The sequence below is a fragment of the Neodiprion virginianus genome, chromosome 3 (assembly GCF_021901495.1).
Source record: "Neodiprion virginianus isolate iyNeoVirg1 chromosome 3, iyNeoVirg1.1, whole genome shotgun sequence".
NCBI classification, from domain to species: domain Eukaryota; kingdom Metazoa; phylum Arthropoda; class Insecta; order Hymenoptera; family Diprionidae; genus Neodiprion; species Neodiprion virginianus.
Genome location: NC_060879.1, coordinates 10,623,147 through 10,633,142, shown reverse-complemented (window position 1 = coordinate 10,633,142; position 9,996 = coordinate 10,623,147).

Here is a 9,996-nt window from a genome sequence, read left to right as displayed (position 1 = left end):
CGTACGTCAGACTCAGTATTTGACCAGATGTACTTTCAAGTGTTGACAGCCATCAATAATGTCATGGTATCTATGTGCTACAAGACAGAAATAAGCAAGAGATTGAAATTGAGGGTTGATGAACTGATGAAGAGTAAGGTTATTAACGAACAATGGTCTTCGTGTCCAGAACATCAGCCCCAATTAAATGACTTGATTATTGACGTCATAGTACGGAGATTCCTGGCAGATTGGTGTGCTGCAGTCAATGATCTCTTGGAGGGCAAAATGGACCATTTGAAAAACGAAAATTTCGTTTTCAACCGGGCTTGGATGAAATTTCAGAAAACAAAATCTGTGGCAAAACGATCCACGTAGTTTTTATGCTTGATTTCTGGACTAATTTTGTATATATTGGTAAATATGTATGTAAATAATGTATATATGTGTTACGCCCCGACGTACCGCCTTGGCGTACCTTTTGCAAATTCCATTCCACTTCATTTCTTTGATTACTTCAATGCACAGATATCATTTCATCAAAATCTCATATTCTAATAACAGCGAGATCCACCCCTCCTGGCAAAAGTCACGTAGAGACCAACAATGATCCCTAGTATGAGGTTCAACTTTCTTTTATTCAGCTGTTACCAAGAACTGAGATAGGAGACTGCTGAATTAGCATCAGTAGCGCTCAGCCTGGAAATATCCCTCTTCTCAAGTTAAAACTATAATCAATAACTAGGATAAACCACTACCTTTAGAACCACCAAATTAAAATAGATTACTTATTGGAATGTATGAAAGAATGTGTGAACATTGCATGTAAATATCTTTTGTTCATATCTTCAATGTGTCACCGACGAGATTGAGAATCGTCGGAACACCGTCGAAGAGCGAGAAGTAACGCTGACCATGTGGATTTGGGCACCAGGAGGTCGCCCTCGCACCTCATTGGCTAATTACCGTTGTAACTAATTACAACTGCAGCTCCTTGGACCCTCGGGCCCAAGAAGCCGCGTATTTCGTCTGCCAAGTCATGAAGTGCGTGGACGTCTACCCGGATTAGCCCTCTCGAGCAAGAGTAGCGTTTGGAAAATCTTGGTTGTGACCGACCTAAAGTCTCGCGCTAATTCGTCAAAACCGAGCATTCAGTTATTCTGTTAGCTGCAAGAGACTCACTATCTTCTACGTTTCCACCTTTTCTGTGCTTTACTAAATCTCATCATTTCGCGAATAGACATTTTTATGCCATTCCATTTTCCATAATTAAATTGAGTTCGGCCCTGATTCAACCGAATCAGGTAATTTTAAGTGATAATAATAATAATTACACTATCGTTTTTAATAAATAAATCGTGGCAATCATTTTTAACATACATCAAAATCAGAAAATAGACACTTTCAAGCTTTCGATAATAAGATATTCCAAATCTACGAAGACTAAGTGACCGACGTTCAACATCGTTCGATTGATCAACTCTTCCAAACTTGAGGTGAGGCCCTGGTCCAGAATTCTACCGACGCAGTCCGACACGATCCGACGGCTCTCAATCTCGTCGACCGATTCACCTAAAGCTAAGTCAATCCGAGTGTCAATCTTCGAAATTGAACGAATTTTTGTTTCACCTTTTTAATCAAAATTTACTTCAGTAATAGCAAGTCTAGAATTGGTGGCTAGCTTCACTACCCCCAATTAAATCGTACTTATTGTTTCCAAGAATTAACCAATAAGACTTAACAATAGTATATATAATTGATTTAAGATAATCTAAAAAGAGAGATACTATATCGAATAATCACGACCAGCTAGTTGACCACCGTTCAGAGTAGATGTTCCTGGTACCAAATAATAATATCCTTTAGAATAGTATAACACACGATTTGTATAAACTTGAACACTTTATAAATTGTTACTTTCGGCTTATATATCATTATCACCATTGATTGTTACCAGACATTTCAATCACCAAATGGAAACGGAATATACTTCATCTTTTACCAGTTATATCATATTAAACATTTATTTTGAACGACCTTTTTCCCATTTTTATTATTATAAAATTGCCTCAACAATTTAAACAAACCTCACAGACCTGTACAGGACTATAGCAACACGATCCTACAAATTACCGGCTTATCGAAAGGTAGGTCTTTTCTTAGTTTTAATAATTATTCATTGTCGTTACGTGGGAGCTTGATTATTCAATTAATCATTAACTACCACCGCTCAGTACACCCTCACCCCCACGTAACATATGTATATATACGTGTAATATTTGTAAATATATATGTAATATTGTTGAATATGTATGTAAATAATGTATATGGGGCATTCCATGCCAAATCACCGAGGTTTCGGCCCGACCCCCTTCGATTTCGCTGAAAATTTTTTATCATTTTCTACCCTACCAAAGACATTTTTCTGAATTTTTTCAGATTTTTTTACCCAACCTAAAAAAAATTACGAATTTTTGGAAAAAACCGCTCATTTTTTTTTAAAATGCTAGAACTTTTTCAAAAATTGACCGTTTGGAACCTTTTTTTTTAAAAAAAATTTGTTTTTAAATGCAGTTTTCAGAAAAAAATATAAAAAATTTTGCAGATGTCAGGACCTATGAAATATTTCAATATTTAAAAAAAAAACGTTTTTTTTTCGAAGTCCGAAACCTTTGATTCTCAATTTTTTTGTCTCAAAACAAACTTCAACTAAGACAGTATTTAACCCCTCTATTGAGATTTTGTGCCAACTTTTCTTTCTATTTTTTTTTTTCGATTGAAAAACAAAAAATTCTAAAATTAGGTTATTTTACATAACTTTGCGTTAAAATTTTTTTGGATTGTTTTTAAAATCTAAGAAATTGAAAAAAATTGTACAAAAACAATCGTTAAGTGTATCTGCGCAAGTATTAAATTATTTTTAACAGCTTAAAATATTTTATTAACGTACAGTGTTATTAATTTTTCTCTATCTATTCAGTTTTGTTTTCCCCGCGTGATGATGAGTAAAATTTCAAATTTTCAAATAAGAAATTTTTTACCAACTGCTCATATCGCCAATAAACAATTCACCACCGATAATGAAGGTAACTTCTAATTTTTTCTGAATCATTTTAAGGCTATGTTTTCTGAACGATGTCAGTGTTTTTCTTGCAACTCGTTGACAAGTTCGTTCTCTAATGTGTACCAAGTATTAATAAGCTAATTGTCATTCAATAAAAATTATTTTAAGTTAATTTCTTGATTATCAATATTTAAAATGCCGAAATATTTTAATCGTTGCTGTAATCCAATGAATCGTGATAAACATAATAAGACAAAATCTCTACGAAGTCTGCCTGAGTATTTGGCTATTCATTTCCATCTATCAACTGATGACCGTGTATGCAGTTCATGTCATAAGGAATTACTAAAGCAATATGCAGATAAATTTACTGAAGATACTGATAATGAATCTAATGAAAGTTTGGAAGCTGATGAGAATTCTAACGACGGAATCATTCACGTTGACGAATCGCCAGATACTTTTGCTTCAAGTATACATCTTCAATATTTCACTTGTTTCAGTTTACAACTTGTTTGTTTTTCTAGCTCCATCATCAAGTGGCCAGGAATTACTTATTCAACAGAGTAGTTCTTCATTGTCTGAGATGAGCGTCAGTATTACTCTTCCGACCATTAACGAAGCGTCAGTACTATTAAATCAATCTCCTGTTTCTGCGAAAAGAAGAATCTATGAAACGTACTTGGATGACAAAGTTACTCGTGTCGCTCAAAGTTTGCGAAAAGCTTTAGGAGTAAAAAATCGTCTGAAAACCGAATTCAGTGATATGGATGCTACTGAAATGATAAACAGTTTGAGAGAAAAATTTAACGGTGATAATACGAGTAGATCCACACGCGTCCAAATATTGACTTTACTACCATCGAGTTGGAGCAATCATAAAGTTATGTAAGTCATGGGTGCAAGTGAGCATATTGTACGAGTAGCAAAAAACCTAGTTGCTGCCGATGGAATTTCGTCAGTACCTACAAAAAAACGGGTAAGATACAAAACCTCAAGTCAGTAAGGTTTTGAATAATTAACAAGTAAATTCTTCGACGTATTCAAATTTTTAGGACGTGAATTATCTTCTACAGTAGTTTCAACCGTGACAAATTTCTACAATGACGATGAGATGAGTAGTATGATGCCAGGAAAAAAAGATTTTATTTCACTACGAAACGATAATGGTACTAAAGTTCAGTGTCAAAAACGTCTAGTGCTTTGTAATTTAAAAGAGTTGCACAAAACCTTCAAGTCAAGATATCCAGAAATCAAAATTGGATTTTCATCTTTTGCATCTCTACGTCCGAAGTATTGTATTTTAGCTGGCGGTTGTGGCACTCATACAGTTTGTGTTTGCTCCATTCATCAAAATACAAAACTAATGATCTTAGGTAAGTTAAGAAGTAGAGAAATAAATTTAACGCCACTGATTTAAATTATTCTTTTATTACAAATCAGTACTCAGAACGTTTGTAATTAATTTAATCGACTTGATGTTTTTATTCGCATCTGTATTACTTTTTTATATTTCCAACAGGCGGCAACTTTTCACGTTTAACTGAAGGCACGGATTTATCATTAGAATCCTACAATGATTGTTTGAGTTCTATTGTATGTCAAGAACCATCAGCTAAGTGTTTTCTTCACAATTGTTCTCAATGTCCAGGCGTCGAAAAAGTAAAAGAACATCTGTTAACTTTGATGGAAGATAATGAAATTGATGAAATCAATTGTAAACAATGGGTCTCTACTCCACGAGTAACTCTTGAAACGACAATTAAGAACACAGATGATTTTGTTGATGATTTCGGTGAAAAATTGAAGGCTCTTTTACCACACAATTTCATCGCCAAAGAGCAAGCAGCATACTTGAGACAAGTGAAAGAATGTTTAAAAGAAGACGAATTCATAGTCATAGTTGACTTTGCCGAAAACTATTCGTTCGTGGTTCAAGATGCTGCTCCAGGATTTCACTGGAATAACGACCAAGCGACGGTTTATACTGTGGTTATTTATTATAAAAAAAACAATGAACTTACTCATCAGAGTATGGCAATAATTTCTGATTGCTTGAATCATGATGCTATTGCTGTTCATTTGTACTCTGGGGTCATTATCGATTTCATAAAATCTTTGTCATCTGAAGTTCGTAAAATATTTTTCTTCTCGGATGGCGCGCCACAACAGTATAAAAATTTCAAACATTTTGTTAATTTATCTCATTACAATGAAGAATTCGGAATAAACGTAGAGTGGAATTTTTTCGCTACGGCACATGGTAAAGGTCCATGTGATGAAATAGGAGGTACTTTGAAACGAATGGCTGCACGTGCTAGCCTACAATTGCCACCTCATCTACAAATTCTAACACCATCAAAATTATTTGAGTGGGCTTTGAAAAATTTACCAAATATTAATATGAGATTTTCAAAAGCTGAAGAATACAATTCCATGAAAGAGAAATTAGAGGAACGCTTCAAAAATGCTAAACCGATACCAGCGACACAAACAATTCATCAAATTACTCCATTGTTGAATTTTGTTGTAATAGTTAAGTCATTTTCTTCGTCGGAACAATCCATACAACACAGTACAGTTAAGAAACCAAGAAAACCATCGTTAAATCGAGGAAAACAATTATGATATTTAAATTTTTAACATTGTAACAACGATACTTTAATAAAATAACTTAATCCTGGCTGTAAATACACTTAACGATTGTTTTTGTACAATTTTTTTCAATTTCTAAGATTTTAAAAACAATCCAAAAAAATTTTAACACAAAGTTATGTAAAATAACCTAATTTTAGAATTTTTTGTTTTTCAATCGAAAAAAAAAAAATAGAAAGAAAAGTTGGCACAAAATCTAAATAGGGGGGTTAAATACTGTCTTAGTTGAAGTTTGTTTTCAGACAAAAAAATTGAGAATCAAAGGTTTCGGACTTCGAAAAAAAAACGTTTTTTTTTCAAATATTGAAATATTTCATAGATCCTGACATCTGCAAAATTTTTTATATTTTTTTATGAAAACTGCATTTGGAAACAAAATTTTTTTAGAGAAAAGGTCCCAAACGGTCGATTTTTGAAAAAGTTCTAGCATTTAAAAAAAAAAAGCGGTTTTTTCCAGAAATTCGTAATTTTTTTTGGGTTGGGTAAAAATATCTGAAAAAATTCAGAAAAATGTCTTTGGTAGGGTAGAAAATGATAAAAAATTTTCAGCGAAATCGAAGGGGGTCGGGCCGAAACCTCGGTGATTTGGCATGGAATGCCCCATACACAAACAGAAGCTACAAATCAAATCATACAGTACTCAATATTCATTACTGCTTCAACGATGTGAGATGTTTTTAAGTAATGTATACGCAGTAAAACCAGCATAAATAAAAATCGAAACAAATATGCTAAATTTTAATCATGTTTAATTTGAAATCTCGCATCAACATTTTTAGAGAATCGCGTGCAAGTTATCTTTCATTTCATTAGTTTTCATCCATAAATATTATTAGTTCAAAATTTCATGCTTATCCTTAAAGATGAAATAGTCTCCACCAATAATATATTATTAGTTTCACATTCTATACCCATTCTTAATAATGAAAGAAAATCTGTCATTTCTTAATGTTGTTATAAACCAAAATAGAAAATGTAGTTCTCTAAATCTAATTTCAATGACCAATATAATTATTCCTTTATTATTTATATTTTTTTGATAAGGAGATAGATCTCCATTTTCCATTTCTGTTTTGCACGTATAGACGCAAAGTTCCTGAAAATATATTTTTTTACATTATTATTGAACTATTCATTTATCTCATAATTAATACATACCTCTTATTTCACTTCGTACGGCGGATTATGTACTTTCGTCTGTGGTATTACTTTCCCACGGACGATTCGTTCTCCACTAGCTTCATAATGAATTTCAACGACCTCCTGAACATGATGGTTTTGGAATAGTTTATACCCTATAAATGTTTAATTAATTGATCATCGTATTGTTAGTAATACGATAATCCTGAAAATAAATACGTAGTGAAAATTAAAATGAATTTGAAAGAATATCTCATATGTTTCGTGCATTTACTTACCTTGCGACAAATTTTCCGCGAAAGAATTCGGCATGTATGTTCTGAAATCCACATTTGATGATAGTGTGGCTCATAATATCACTTTTAATTTCGTATTGCACTAAATAACACAATAATTTAAAACGTGCCGTGATTGTACGCTTGTACGCTTTGTATTCTACCGCACGCAATACATTTCTTACCGAAAATTTTGAAATTCTTATCTCTTGAGCGATACGGCTTGCAGGTTTCATCGGATCTTCTTCGGCACACAAACATATCGCTAATTTTGTCTAATAACTTGTATTTCTGTTCGGCTGCGACACCTTCACTGTTCTTCCATCGACACTTCCTTTTTGTTCGAACCGTATTACAATTTTACGTATCGTATTATGCGATGGGATCGGGCGATTTGGGTACGATGCCTCGAAATGGTACGAAATGAGTCGATAACTCGCTGCCTCGTAACGTTGACTCAAAATCGCCACTTTTTCTTCAACACTGAATTTACAATTCGGCATTTTCGACAGTACTAAATTGGAAAGCAGATTCGATTATTGCATACTGAAGTAAACAACGCTTCGATCGCGAATAGACGCCGTAATAATGCAAAACCACCTGTTGATTTGTGGTTGCTGTATGGTAACGGCGAACAAATGAATATAGCGTTCAATCTGGACGAGTTATTGACATGTAATCGTTGCATCTTTCCGCAAATCAATCGCGAACAATACTCAATAAAAATTTTACTTTATAAAGAACAGGGTGGTACATTTCTTTATTAAAAAAGTAAATGATAAATGTATTGCGCGCGGTGGGATACAAAGCGTACAAGCTGCAGAAACACCAAGAGCTTCTGCCTGGCGATGCAGGACGACGCCTCATATTTTGCGAACAGATGATGAACATTTATGATCAAAATACGGGGCTCGGAGTGTACTTCAGTGACGAGAGCACGGTGTTTTTAGTGGGAATGCCGAATAGGCAGAATACAAGAGCGTGGTCCCAACATAATCCCTATGTTTTTCTTGGAAATCGAACACAGTACCCTGTCACGGTGAACATTTGGGTGGGTGTTGTCAACGGCCACATTATCGGGCCGTTTTTCATCGAAGGAAATCTTGATGGGGAAAGATATTTGCAGTTACTCAGGGAGCAGATTATACCTGCAATCAGAGCGATTGACGGGGACGTAAGTACAATTTATTCAAGTTGTACCTAGGTAGATTATAAATAATACTATTAATTATGATGATGATAACAGTAATGAAATTATTGATAATAATGTAAGATCGTGGTCCCCCATATTGACTAAGAAGTTTATGAAAATCACGATGGCCAAAGTAATTGACAATATTTGTCGAACTGATTAAAATTATAAAATGAGCTTAATATGATTTTGCGAGGCATTTGTAGACTGCGATCTTAATTCTTTCAATTATAAATTACAATTGTAATTCGTAAATCAAATCCTATCGATTGGGCCCAACACTGGTTGCAGAGCAGTTGACAGGAAATCGAGACGACCTGGGTTCAAATCTCAGTGCAGTTACCTGAAGCTTCGGTTTTCCAAGATTCTAACTGTAATATTAACAGTAAAATCATCATCATGATTCGATTCATCGTCAATTGAATTATTTCAACAATTACTCATTACAATTGAAAAATAAAAAGTTGAAATAATTATACAAACATCGTTTATAATAATATGAATATTATTCTCTGACTGTATTTTTCAGGGTCCAAGAGTATGGTTCCAATGGGATGGGGCGCCACCACATTTTACGCAACGAGTAAGGGAATACCTAGACCAAGAGTTCCCTGATCGCTGGATCGGCAAAGGAAGTCCTACCATACAGTGGCCCGCGCGGTCCCCTGACCTCACACCACTGGATTACGGCCTACGGCCTTATTTCAGTCCTAGCTCAACCTAGAAAATAGTCGCTGTTTTTGCTCCTTGGGCCGACAGTGAGAGTTTGATGAACGCGGTGATTCGATCGATGTTCATTATTGTGAACAACCGAATTAAATTACATATTCATAAGATATTGCTAAAAAAAGTATCACTATTCGATTTGTGATTTCAAATTATTTGCACGCCCTCAGTTTTTTTCTTCACACTTTTGATGTCCTGATTTATTCTTGGTCGCTCAGTTTTTAGTCTACCATAACATGTTACAAAAGGAAAAAAAAAAACGATTCAGAGGGATTGACCTGGGATCCTTGTTAATGTAGGAAGTACAAAATTCAGAGCTTGACTGCCAGTTGTTCCGCCAAGCTGCGTTTCGGTATAACGACGAATTAAGCTGGCGAGATACGCGACGAGTTTGTCGGCAGCGGTGTCGGGGCACAATCGAGCAAGCACTAATCCCAGCTTGTCACGGGCATCAGGATTTAATACATCCAATTATGATACGAAGTTCGTTCGACGTTAAATGTAGCGTGTCAGAGGATGTGCGGGTTGTTCCAAGTCGGAGCGACGAGCGCTGGCTGCGCAGCACCCAGAAGGCTCGACGTGACCGAAATCACCAAGGTTCTGGTTTCCCCGATCCGCAGGTTGCCCCTCAGGAAATGTAACCGGTAGCTGAAACTCGTTTAATTCAATGTCCTGACCAAAAGTCGCCATGACATTTATTACGACTCAGCCAATTCTCCCCCGCGTTACTCGGGGACCCCGATCATCGTCTTCGACTTATTAAACGATCCAAGGTTGGATGGTAGCCAGCATTAATTTTCTTGCTTACCATCCACAATATCCTCTTTAAAAATCTCCCCTGAAAAAATCCCCCATTGAAAAAATTCTCACTGCAGAATTTTATATTTTCCTCGTCAATTTAATTTAATCTGTTTTTTTATTTTTTTATATTTGTTTTTTCTGTCATAGGTGATTTTATCCTGCGG